This window comes from Hippopotamus amphibius, chromosome 2 (assembly GCF_030028045.1).
Source record: "Hippopotamus amphibius kiboko isolate mHipAmp2 chromosome 2, mHipAmp2.hap2, whole genome shotgun sequence".
Taxonomy (NCBI): domain Eukaryota; kingdom Metazoa; phylum Chordata; class Mammalia; order Artiodactyla; family Hippopotamidae; genus Hippopotamus; species Hippopotamus amphibius.
The window spans coordinates 207,038,740-207,051,840 of record NC_080187.1 but is presented as its reverse complement, the minus strand read 5'-3'; the positions used below and the strand labels follow the sequence as shown (position 1 = coordinate 207,051,840).

The following is a 13,101-nucleotide window of genomic DNA, read 5'->3' as shown; positions in this document are numbered from 1 at the left end:
ACTATCTTGATATAACTAACCAATCCATCTCTTTGTCTGTATGCGTGTGTGCTTATAGACAGCAGAGGCTTAAATGCTTTCTCTCCCTTAAGAGCCTTCTGTCATGAGTCTGAAAGTGTTCTGAATGAGAGGCTGTCTTCAACATACTGGAGAGGGAAAAGGGAGAACCAGGAATAGTTCCTAATGCCTTGCTCCTCTTAGGTAACATCAAGACTGGACACTGAGGAACTTTTCCACCAAGAATAGAAAGGAAAGCCGGAAGCTAGCAATCTCAAACTACCTCTAGAACAAATTATCATATTTCTTCTTTAGAAAGATCAGCCTGGCAACAAAAAAGGAGGGATGGATGAACAAGAAAAGACAGGAGACTAGGAATCCAATTAGTTGACTGCTGCAAAATTTCAAGTAAAAAAAAAAATATGTGGGTTTGAAGTGGGTCAGTAGGAATGGAGATAGAGAGGTGCGGAAGGATATGCTTGATGTTAAGGAGGTGGTATCAACTGATTTTGATGACTGATTAAGTGTTAAGGAATAAGGGGGGAAAGATGAGTTGACTACACACAGATTTTGACTTTTGTGGCTAGTGCATAGTGAGTACTATCCAAGAAATTAGAGAATATAGGAGAAACGGGTTTGGGGTCAAGATAATGAGTTTACCTTTGAAAATGCTGAGTTTCAGGCACACTTGGGACTGACATGTCTGGAGGCAATTGAATGTATAATCCTGAAGCATAGAGGAGACGTATAGACTAAAGATGTGTCTGTCTCCTAGTCTGAGGAATTGTAAGAAAACAGAAGTATTTTATTTTTAAGTGTATTTTTTTCAACTGCAGGTGTTTCCCCTTGCTGGCAGGGTTCCTTAAGCCTTGACAATAAAAAGAGCATCCCTGTTGTCTACCCTTGCAGGATGCATGTCTGGGCCAATCAATAAAAAGAAAAGACATATAGTGTCTGATTTGTTCAGCTTCGTGTTTCCCAAACATCCTAGCTGTAACAACAGTGCTGAGTACACAAGAAAAGCTGACTCATATTTCCTGCAAGTCAGCACAGATATCCATCCTTCCAAATTATTTGAATCTTTGGCCACTCCCAAAGAGAGTCAAAGTGTTGGAACAATTTATGAGCATTTCTTTTACTTGTTGAGAATAATTCTAATACATCTGTTATAAAGATTCGGAGCAAAAAAAAAAAAGCTTTTGTATTTTGTATCACCCCACCTACACATCCCAAACAATGATGCCCTCACCTTTCATAGAAAGTCTAAGTTCTCTCTGGATTGGTTCAAATATCATCTGTTCATCACCTTCAATCCCCATACTCAGAATTAATCACTCAACTTCCCTAGGCTCCCACAGAAACGAGTTCAAACATCTAGTGCAGAACTTATCATAGTCTGATTTTTATTACAGTTACATGCCTGGGAACATACTTTGTGCCTCTAATATGCACTTATCTACCTTCGTTTCCTTCCGTGCCCAGCATAGTGCTTTGTGTATAAATGCTGACTAAAGTGAACTTGCTAGAAGTTCTGAAAATATTTGACTGTGCACAATGATAGTTAAGATACACTATACAAAAATAACTTTCTTTTGCAGATCATTTAAAAACTGAACGTTGAATTTAGAAGGAATTGTTAAGAGAGGTAAAAGCATTAACTTGAGGAAGATGTTGAGAGGTGATAATCTGCAAATTTGTGAAAAAGTGCTGACTCAAAGATACGACTCCTCAGCCACGAAGAGTTGGTAAAGAGAGGAGCGGCTCAGACTGCGGCAGCCCTCCTCTCCCTGGACACTCCTCTCAAGTATCAGGTTTAGAATTTATTTGTAACATGACATTTCTCACTATTATTCCTGCAAGTTGTTCAGATAATTTGTCTCTGAAAAGTATTTCATCTGGCTTGTGTTTTTAAGAAACAAGATGATAATCTGACAACATTGCCAATAAATTTCAGTTTGTGGATTAAATACACTAGAATGTCATTCTAACACTTGCACAATGAATAGAATTTGGTATTGTGTGTCCTGCTTTGGGACACATCCAAAGATTTTCTAAAAGACCATAAATTCCTAGTGAAAGTCTTTCTCACCGTAAGGAAGCCACAAGGGATAGATATCAAGAACAGCTTTATAGAACATTCTTCCAAAGACATGGGTAACTTTAAAGACATCAAAAACTTCTGTTCTAGCAATTAAGGTGAATAGATTTAACAGGTGGAGAGGATTAGGTGGTAGAACAGCTTGAGCTCCCAATACTTTAAACTGTTACTGATTTCATAAGTTCTCCTTCACGCATTGTTCAAACCACAGCATTTAAGAATAATTTCTAAGAAATAGCCAGGTACAGTTCCAGGTGTAAAAGATGACATAATTTCAGAAATGGCATGGGGCCCAAATTTCTAAGCCACCTTTCTATCTGGCCATGACTGCATTGTTAGACTGCCTTGCCCAAATCACATTTAGGGTTTAAGTTTGTTTAACTGTTGACTATAGTGACATATGCTGAGAGGACTCTTGATAAGACTGTTAAGGGCTCTGAGGTACTTAAAGGCATTTGCTGAGCATGCAGTCAAATATTGCTTATTGTTTTTCTACTGCTTTTCAGTATGTTCTTACAGAAAGTGCTCTTTGGCTAAAAAAAAAGAAACACTTCAAAACTTTTCAACTTTTGAAACTTTTGAGAATTTCATTTTGTAAACTATGCTTGCAATTATGTCTATAATATTTTAATTAGTATTCTTTAATGCAGATGAAAATATGTGAACTTGTTTGCCAGTTAATAGTGCTTTTGGTTGCTAGTCAAATGTTTGATACACCAAGCTACTCCTCAAAGAGGAACTGACCCGATAGATCTCACAGCAATTGAAACCAATAAAAGGCTAAACCTGTGTCCAATGGGAGAAAGAATGGGAGGTTCCCAATTGGACTTTCAATTTTTTTAACAGCTTTATTGAGAAATAACTGACATACAGTGGATTACATATTTAAAGTGCAACTTGATAAGTTTGATGTATGTACACATCTGTGAAACCATCACTACAATCTAGGTAGTGACCTAGATATCCACTGTCCCCCAAAGTTTCTTCTTGCCCCTTTATGCTATAACCCCTCCCTCATAATCACTGATTGGCCTACAGCCATGCCTTCACATTGGGGATAAGAACATTGAATGATATGGGCAGTGGGAAGGAAGGGTCCAGCCTGGAAAAGAGATTTAACTTTTTGTTTAGTAGAGTTAAAATGTTGCATGTAGGATGTGCTTAAAAACACAAAAAAGTGGTCGATTTGGTGTTTTCAGGTCAAGATCTTGATCTTTTGAACTTTATAACTTTATGGAATGCTAGGTTATCTGAAATGTGAAAATAGGCTTCCTTCTCTGCTGTCCTTTTCTAATCCATTCTTCACAGAAGAGTACTTTTTAAAATTAAATTTACCCAGAGCTGGAATCACTTAATTTTTAATGAAAATTAATAGCATTAAAAAGATATGCATTTAGAGTAGTTGTACATAAATAGAGGGGCAGGTTGTCTGGGTCATCTTGGAGCAAACATTTACAAGACCATAGAGCACATTTTATGGTCACGGAACAGTTTTCAGTGCTAAAAATTAACTGATCCTATATTAGTACTTCTCATTAGTAGTATGATGTGTTAGCCATCTGAGCTAAAAACTTATACTTATTTCTTATTTTTATTTCTTGGGTGGTGGTTTCTAAATTTATATGGGGGGATTCCCTGGCAGTCCAGCGTTTAAGACTTGATGCTTTCATTGCCGTGGGCCTGGATTCAATCCCAGGTTGGGAAACTAAGATCCCATAAGCCACGGGGGTGCAGCCAAAAACAAACAAACAAACAAAAAATAACAATAAACTTACATGGTATGGTCCATTAAACCCTTCAGTGGGAGAAAACAAATCCCACTAATCACCAAGGCCACTGCCATTTTTTTGGGGGGTGTTGGGGGGGGAACTCACCAGATACATTTCAAAAACACATGTCTCAAAAAGAAGAATAGGAGTTATAATTTAGTGGGTACAGAGTTTCAGTTTGGGATGATGAAAAAGTTCTGGAAATGGGTAGTGGTGATGGTTGCACAAGAATATACTTAACGCCACTGAACTATACACTTAAAAATAGTTAAAATGGTAAATATTATGTTTTGTATATTTTACCACAATAAAAATTTAAAAAAAATTCATGTCTTGATATCAAATTTCATGAGAAAGTGCAGACCTAAGCACTTAAAAACACACTTGGAACTACAGCATCAATAAATTACACATTTATAACAGTTCATATTCTTTTCCTTAGTAGCACTCTGTGCAAAAATGAGTAAGAATCACTGACTTGGCTCGCTACTTGTAATCAATTAAATAAACCAATAAATGTACTTATCAAATAGCACTGATTAGGCAACTATACATGACATACAAAACAGTAAGAAATTACATTATTTAACAATTTTCAGTGAAAGTAGCATTTTCCTGTAGAGTCTTATATTATGCTCACACTTTTTTATCAAGAAGGAAACTGAAGATCAGAATATATAATTTGAACAATTTAGTGTTGAAGAGGCTCAACCCTAGGTTTTGTTTTGTTTTACTTTAAATCCAGTTATTTGGCCCATATATTGCCTGAAATACAGATATGATGTCATACCCCAAACATCACTGTTCCCAATTCCCTACTCTAACAGGCATCCCTTACTCTTCAATAGCTTTCAGCAGCAATTACAATAAAATCCAATCTTGTTTCCACATCTTCCTAGGGCCTGGGGGAATGGGCCCTCACTTACTTACACACTCACCTCTCCAATCTCAGGGGAGGCTCCTCCTTGTACCATGGATTCCCCAGCACCATGGACTCCACTCAGTTCCAATAGCCAAGTTCCTTCCTATCACAGGTCCTTTGCATAGCCATTTCCTCTGCCTTCAGCAATTCCCCCAGGGCATTTGGCACATTACTGGCTCCTCCTCAACCCTCAGCTGGGCCTTTCTTGACCACTCGTTTTTTTTTCTGTTTGTTTGCTTTAAGCTATCCTGGTATTTGCTCTCCAAATTTGAATTCTGTTCATAACCTTTATAGTATGGTTCTCTCAAAATGTGATGAAGTATTTATTGTCCCTCCTTTTCCCACTAGACTGCCAGCTCCGTGAAGCCTGAACTTTTCTGTTTCCCCCACCAGTGTGCCCCTCAGTATTTGTCTGAGTTTCAGTGAATGTTTGTTGACTGACTGACTGACTGACTGAATATAATGAAAGAAGGGGAGATAGGAAATAGAGCTGTAAACCTGGTTAGTAAAAGGGATTAAAGCCTATTCTGCACAATTTAGGAAAGTTGACTTGAAACCTTTTAGGGTCCTATTTCTTCTTCATTTGTCCCTGTAATAATATCTAACACTGATTGAGTACTTTCAGGTACTATTGCTAAGCACTTCACATGTATTATAGCATTTAACCTTCAGAGCAACCCTGCAGCAGTAATCAACCTTTATTATCCTCAGTTTTCGGAGGCAACTTGCCAACAGCCACTAATGGTGGAACCATAGCCAGGTGTAAGTAGGCCATATCCCATTAATCCAACGTAATCTACACCCCTTCAGTCAACAATAGGTGTTTTATCAATGTACTTTTCAGAGAACCCTCCTGAATTCCCCATTTTACCTGACCTTCAGTACATCGGGACCGAAACCTACTAGTAGGTGGTTGCTAACCCCTCGGGGGTTTCCTGGGGAATCTGAGTGCTCTTGGTAGAGGAGCAGCCGCTCAAGCAGACGCGACGAGCTCTGGCTAGCCAATATCAGGACTCCTGGGACTGCTGGGGAGCAAGGAGAAGAAGGGTCAGTTGGCCCACGACGGGTCCCTGACCCTCCCGGTGGTGAAAGGGGAAGGGAAGATGTGTGTCGCCCACGCTCGCCTCGAGTTCCGGATCTCCCAACCCGAAGGGGAACCACAGCGCACTTCCCCAACTCTACCGCACGTCACGAGAGAACGCAGCTCCGCTCCGCCCACCTTCTACGCCCATCGCGCCAGCGGGCGCTAGGACCCCGCGACTCTCAACCAGTCCCTGTCCCGGCCCCTCGGGCACCGGCCTGGCCCGCTATTGGCGGCCGCCAGCCGCGATCCCCGCCTCCGCCCCCTCCGTCACTGTCAAGATGGCGCCGGTCGCAGCGGAGGCTGCCGCGGCGGCTGGAGCCAGAGGAGGAGGCGGAGGCAGCGGCGGCCGCGAGGGGAGGGGGAGTCCCGTCTGACTGAGACGGGAGGCCTGGGAGGGCGGGGGTGCCGCGCAGGGCGGAGCGCCGGGCTGGGGATGAGCTAAGCGGGTTCGGAGCGCCGCGGCATTCAGCCCCTCGTGTCCCGCCGCTGCTGGTGAGTGGACGCGGCACCGCTCTCCGAGCTCGACCCGCTGGCTGCGCGGGAGCCATCCGTGAGGTGAGTGCGGGGGCGGCGGCGCGGACAGCGGTGGCATGTGGAGCTGTCACTGCTCGGAGCAGTGTCAGCCGTGGGCTCGGGAGCGGGGCCGGCCGGGCTCGGAGATGTGGCGTGGACGGCCGCGACCTCCGCCCGGGGGCTTCTCGGAGCCTGGCGGTCCTCGGCGAGCTGGGTCGGCTCCGGCTGGCGCGGCGATGCTGAGAGTGGCACCCGCGCGTCTGCGTCTGATGCTGGGGGGGCTCCTGTGTTTTCGTTCCGGATGCTCTGTTCTGGGCTGGCCTGGGGCTCTTGGTGGGGGGTGGGGGTGGGGTGGGGGCGGGGGCGGCGAGAGGGGAGGTCCTGGAGCCGGGATTTTGACAAGCCCGTTACGTAAGACGGAGGTGGCCTCCCGGAATCCCACCTGCTAGATGTTTTAAACAGGCGGCAGCTGGAGCCTGGCGGGCCCCCAGAGGCCCGATTTTCCTCCCAGGGGTCTGCCTAGCCTACCCTGGCCAGCGTGAACCTGCTCAACGTCCAAGTTGGCCAGTTTGGGGTTTTTTCCCAGTCTTTTGGGGTTTTTTTGGGGGGGGGGGGAGGTGGTAAACAATTCCTGGTCGCCGCCATTCCCTTTGAAGTTTACCGCTTTCTGGGGGGAGGAGAAAAAAAAAAAAAGCTTGTGACCTAAAACTGGGTCGCAGCCACAGCTTTTCATTATCGTGCTTTTAAATGACAGATGTGCTGAAAGATTTTTGTTATTGTTCCAGTGTGCTTTTAATTCAAACGTATGGTTACGCCTGGAGCCTTAGAGAAGGGTTTTTGTCTTATAGGACAGTTATTTCTTGTTTGCCAACAGCGGGGTAGGCATCAGTCAACAGGCATGCATTTATCTGAGGAGAAAACGCGTGTCAGCTAGCTGGAGACCCGTGAGGGCAGAAATTGTATTACTCCGTGAATATGTTATTCTTGAAAATATTATCCGTTAACGAAGATAATAGTCCAAGTTTAAAAGAAGCAGGTTTACAAGGGTACCGGCTGTTGTTTGGTGTACATAGTCTCTTTCTATTTTCTGCTTGCCCTAGTCTACCTCTTCTCTCCTCTTGGGGGAAGGAGGCGGAGACACCTGTAAACAGCGTAGCCCAGGTTACACTAATCTATTATAGTACATTTGAGATTATTGTAAAAACTAGTCTCCGGGGGACCTAAGATTGGGTAATAAGTAAGGACTCTTGGGCAAGCTATACCGTTCTATGTTTAGAGTAGATACTGGGATTTCAGCTTTTGAAAACCTAAGTATACATAATTTCTGAGCAGTTTGAACTTATAATGAAACAAAAGATTGTATTTGGCCTCTTTTATGGGAACTTTGTTTTGTTTTGGCCAGAATTAAACATTTGGGGTAACTTTTACCTCATTTTCACACTTTCCCTTTGAACTGCGGCTCTCAGTAGGAGTCCAGAATAGCGTACATTATCATCGCCATCATTATACATACTGTATGTTACATAATTTTCTTTTCCTGAATGATTAAACATAGACTTAACTTAATTGTGGACTTTTGTAAGAATGTACTTGTTAGGAAAGTTAATTGTTCTTGATACCAGCCCAGTACTGGGAATAAATATAAGTCAAATTTGGCCTGAATTTTAAATGTATTTACACTTTTGAAAATTGGTGAAGCGATATAAATTTTCCGTTTGTGCAAGCGAGCCAGGAAGCTGATGCTGATTTGTTCTGAATTTTTCCACATGAATTACCACTGGCTTAAGTATTGATTCTTAAGCTCCTGGAGCTGTTGACCTATTTATGGCAACTTGAGTAAAATTTGTAATAATTGGGAGGCTATAAGAAGGAAGAGATAGAGTACATGACATTTTCTAATTCATTCAAAAATAATAAAAATCATGGAAGAATAAATAAAACAACTATTTTCTCATTGAGTGATATTAGTTACATTATCTTTTCTGTTTGCAGAATTTTTCTAAGCAGTCTACTTACAATGAAAACGTAGATTTAAGCATTGATACAGAGACGTTTGATATATTATAAATCTTGTTTATTTCTGTATAAATTGATGACTCTTTATTCTAAGTGGAAAACAGAAGTGGCTGTAGCAGAAAAACTGACTTGTTATTCTTGTCCTCTCTGATATCAGAGACATCTTTTGGGACTTTTTCCTTGTTCCTAACAGATGTGAAAGAAGAGAATGCCTGAAGAAAAGTTGTAAAAATGTCTTCCTTTCTTGTTTGTTTGTTCAGTGTCCTATTGATTATTGCTCAGTGGGATTTGTGGGTTGGGGGGAAATCAAGCACTCCATGGTTTATTACTGTGTATCTTAATTATCACTTTGAATTCTAAAATAGCAGTGTAGAACTTTATACTTAAGAAAGGATTAATTTATATAGTGTGTTACTATAATAGTGAAAAAGTTGTAATAGTTAAAATGCCATATAATAGAACATTAGTGAAATTAATGATAATCTATGTGGTAAATGCAGTTATTAAAAGTCATATTTTTTAAAATATTTACTAACATAAGAAAGCACACTATAATCTTGAGAGAAAAATCAGAATACAAGGAGTGAATATATTACTAGTTATAGTATATCACACATATGGCAAAATGATTGGCAGGAAATACATAAAGTATTAAAAGACATTATCTCTGGATGATAGCATTATAGGTAATTTCTATTTTAGTGTTTGCACTTTTCTCTGTTCAGTCTTCTGAATAGTGTTACTCTAATAATCACTAAAGTGACATTAAAATATTTTCAAGAGTCATAGGAGAAAATCCTGAAAATCCCACATAACAACTGCCCCAACAGAGAAACTACCTTATGATTCATTATTAGCAAAATTAACTGAAAATATGGCGCTTATGGAATATGCACAATAATGGGAACAGCTAATCACACAGGTGAAGGCATTCTCCTAGCTACCAGCACCAGCCTGGTAATAGTTTTACACATGTGGACGCTCCTGTTAATGCACATTGTTACTCTCCAACCTCTTTTCTATTTGTCTTACACCCTAACTGTTCTGTGTTGCCAGTGCCACCTATTGATGGACTGCTTGACTCAAGTCTTTTCCCTCACTACCTCATCAGTCAGCAGGCAGCAGTTTTTGAATGTTTATGAGGTACAAGGTACTTTGCTAGTCACTGAGAATACAAAGGTGAATGAATGAAACGTGATTTCTAACCTCAAACTCTGGTAGAGAACCCTTTCTTTTCGTGGTTCATCAGTGCATGTTGTGTACTCTGCTTTTCATGTCCCACTGCTCATGCCCTGGCATCTCAGGCAGTATCTTTTTCCTGATGCTCCTATCTTCTTTTAAATTTCTTTGTGGGAAAATATGTTCTGAGTTCCAGACAACCAATTTGCAAATACATTTTTGGAACATTACTTGATTGTATGTTGGGGAATCTTAAATTCAGAAGGGCTGCATATGTGTTCATCTATGGCTGTTGTTATTTTTTAAAGTATGTGACAAATTTCTTGGTACTTTCTTCTTGCTTTTTATTTATTTATTTATTTATTTTTTTATTTATTTTTTTTATTTTTTGGCACACGGGCTTAGTTGCTCCGTGGCATGTGGGATCTTCCTGGAGCTGGGATTGAACCCATGACCTCTGTATTGGCAGGCGGATTCTTAACCACTGCGCCACCTAGGAAGCCCCTCTTCTTGCTTTTAAAAAACACAAACAAGTAGAAAGGAGCAGAAAAAAGGTAGAAAGATATCAAGGGAGTTTTGCTGCTAGTGCTATATGTACTTCATTTTCATTGAGAATAGTGAATTATCAAAATATAAAGTAAGAGATACTGTTTCTGGTATACTTTTAGTGTATCTCTTTTGAGCCATATAAAAATGCATTTTCCATATGTATATTATATATATACATACGTAAACTCACAGTTTAGCTGTTTGCATTTCCAATTAAAAGTTGAAATATGGAGATTGGAAATTTCTTAAATTTCTTTTTATTTTTGTTATAATATTGTTTTATAGAAGAGGTAAAAAGTAGTAAACAACACACATACTCACCATACCAAATGTTGACTTTTTTTTCATTTTTGCTTGAGATGTACATTTAATATAAAAGAACCATGTATGTCATCGGTATCACACTATTCTAAATGAGCAGCGTAGAACTTTATACTTTACTTGAACATTGCTGATGAAGTTAAAGTCCCTTTTGTTCTCCTCAATTTTATCCTCTTTCCTCCTCTTCTTATATCCCCTCCCAGAGGCAATTGTGATAAATTTGATGTGTATCCTTCCAGTTTACCTTCTAATAAACTATATGTATGTGAGTAGTACATGACATTGCTTTGTATGCTTTTGAAGAGTGTGGACTTTGGAGCCATAACTCCCTAGGTTTGAATCTTGATCTCTGCTACTTAATAGTTTTGTGGCCTTAGACAAGTTTTACAATTTTTTCATGCCCCAGGGTCCTCATCTATCATATCTGGGTAATAGAAATGTCTACCTTGTAAGGTTGTTGTAAAAAGTAAGTGAGTTTGTTTATATACGCTGCTTAAAACTGTGCCTGGCACTTTTTTTTTTAAAGTGTGCTGTTCAGTTTAACCAGCTATTAATATGATTGTGTCATGGTATACACATTTTGAAACTTGCTTTCTTTATTTTACTTTTTTTCCCTTCAGTTCATATTGGCACTATAGGTCTAGTTCACTCATTTTTGACTGGTTTGTAGCATTCCATTGAATAAATATACTGCAGTTTGTAATTTCTTCTATTGATAAGCATTTAGATTGCTTTCATTTTTTATCTGTTATAAATAGTGCCTCATGAAATCCTTGTATCTCCTCAAGTAACATGCCAGAGTTTCTTCAGGTCATATACCTGATTGTCAGATTGCTGGGTCTTAGTATATACGCTTTTTCCCCTTTACAGGGTGTTTATAGAATATTGACGAACAATTTCTATTTCTCTGTATCCTTACCAGCAGTTGGTGTTGTCAGACTCGTGGATTTTTCCAATCTGATTGGTGTGAAATGGCATTTCTTTTGTGTTCCATTTTTATTTCCATTCATATTTTCTTATATATGGGCATTTTTGGTTATCTCATCAGTGATTTGGCTATATCTGTCCTTTACACATTTTCTGTTGGGCTTTTTCATATTTATTTGTAAGAGGTTTTTGGGTTTTTAAGTACATTCAAGATAGTTACAAATGTTAGTGAAGTGTTCTTTTATTTTTATTTTGGAGTTTCCAGATCTCTCAAACAATGGCCAAAGTTATTGTGAATTTTACATTATAGTATATTGTTTTTAGTGAACTTCCCAATGTAATTTCTTAAATACGTATAGTTATATTCCTCTCGTGAAACTATGAGGAAAAGTTTCAGTAATGTACTATGAATGTAGTTTAACTAAAACTATTTAAACTTCGTGGACTTCAAAAGCTAGGTAGAATTCTTATTAATAATAATTAGTACCACAATTTTTAGTCTAAAATTTGAGTGACTTCCTACTTAGAGTTTCTTGCTCCTCAAGTGCTTATCAGCGAAGGAAATATGCACATGTGAAATGACTTTAGGCACTTACATATACAGTATTATCAATTGTTCATCGATGTTGAGATTGTTTTACATAGTACTAACTGTATTTCCATTTTTGTCCAACCCTCTAACGTGACTTAAAGGACTAAAGTCAGTCTGGTTAAGACAGTAACTTCCCTACTGTTATTATTAATTTATTTAAATAAACTTTTAATTTTAGGATAGCTTTCCATTTATAGAAAAGTTTCAGGGAATTACCACATCCCCTGTACCCAGTTTCCCCTATTGCTAATATCCGACATTTCTATGTCACATTTGTCACAACTAGGGAACCAACACTGGAACAGTACTATTAACTAAAGTACATACTTTATCCATATTTCATTAGTTTTTACCTAATTTTCCTTTTCGGTTCCAGGATCCCATCAGGAATACCACACTACATTTAGTCATTATGTTTCCTTTGGCTCTTCTGGGCTGTGACAGTCTCTTAGATTTTCCTTGCTTTTGATGATCTTGACAGTTTTGAGGAGTATGGGTCAGATATTTTGTAGAATATTATTCTTCTTCTCATAGTTAGACTAGGGTTATGGATTTTGGGGAGGATGACTGCAGAGATAAAATGCCATTCTCATTATATTGTATCAAGGTTACATACTCTCAATATGACTTATCACTGATATTTTAACCTTGATTACCTGGCTGAGGTAGTTTGCCAGGTTTCTCTACTGTAAAGTTTTCCCATATGCTGCTTTTTGGAAACAAGTCACTAAGTGCAGGCCATATTCAGTTAAGCTCTAACTCCTCGAGGGGTGAGTATCTACAGAATTATTTGGGATTCTTCTTTAAGGGAGATTTTCCTTTTCTCCCTCATTTATTTATTTATTTACTTATTTATTTAATCATTTATGTCAGTATGGACTCATGGATATTCATTTCTAAATTTGGGTTATACTCCTATACTACTTTATTTTGTTGCTCATGTTGTTCCACCTCTTTCAGGTTGGCTCCTGTGACCAACAAGACATAAACCATTGTTTTGTTTTTTTGAGTACTTCCATACTTTCTGGCACTACAAGATGGTCCAAGCTAATCTTTTATATTCCCTGCTGCAGCCCTGTAATCAACCATCAATCAATCCCTGGTTACTTTTATTAGAGAAGGATATTAGAAGCC

General features: G+C 39.3%; 1 protein-coding gene across 5 annotated transcripts in view; it reads left to right on the top strand.

The window, feature by feature from the left end:
- The first annotated feature begins 6,209 nt into the window (after positions 1–6,209).
- DENND4A (DENN domain containing 4A) overlaps positions 6,210–13,101 on the top strand; it is a 114,116-nt gene continuing 107,224 nt past the window's right edge. For all 5 annotated transcript variants that reach the window (XM_057722899.1, XM_057722900.1, XM_057722903.1 and 2 more), the window contains exon 1: positions 6,210–6,425. The gene's annotated coding sequence lies outside the window, so the exon portion shown is untranslated. The remainder of the gene's footprint in view (positions 6,426–13,101) is intronic.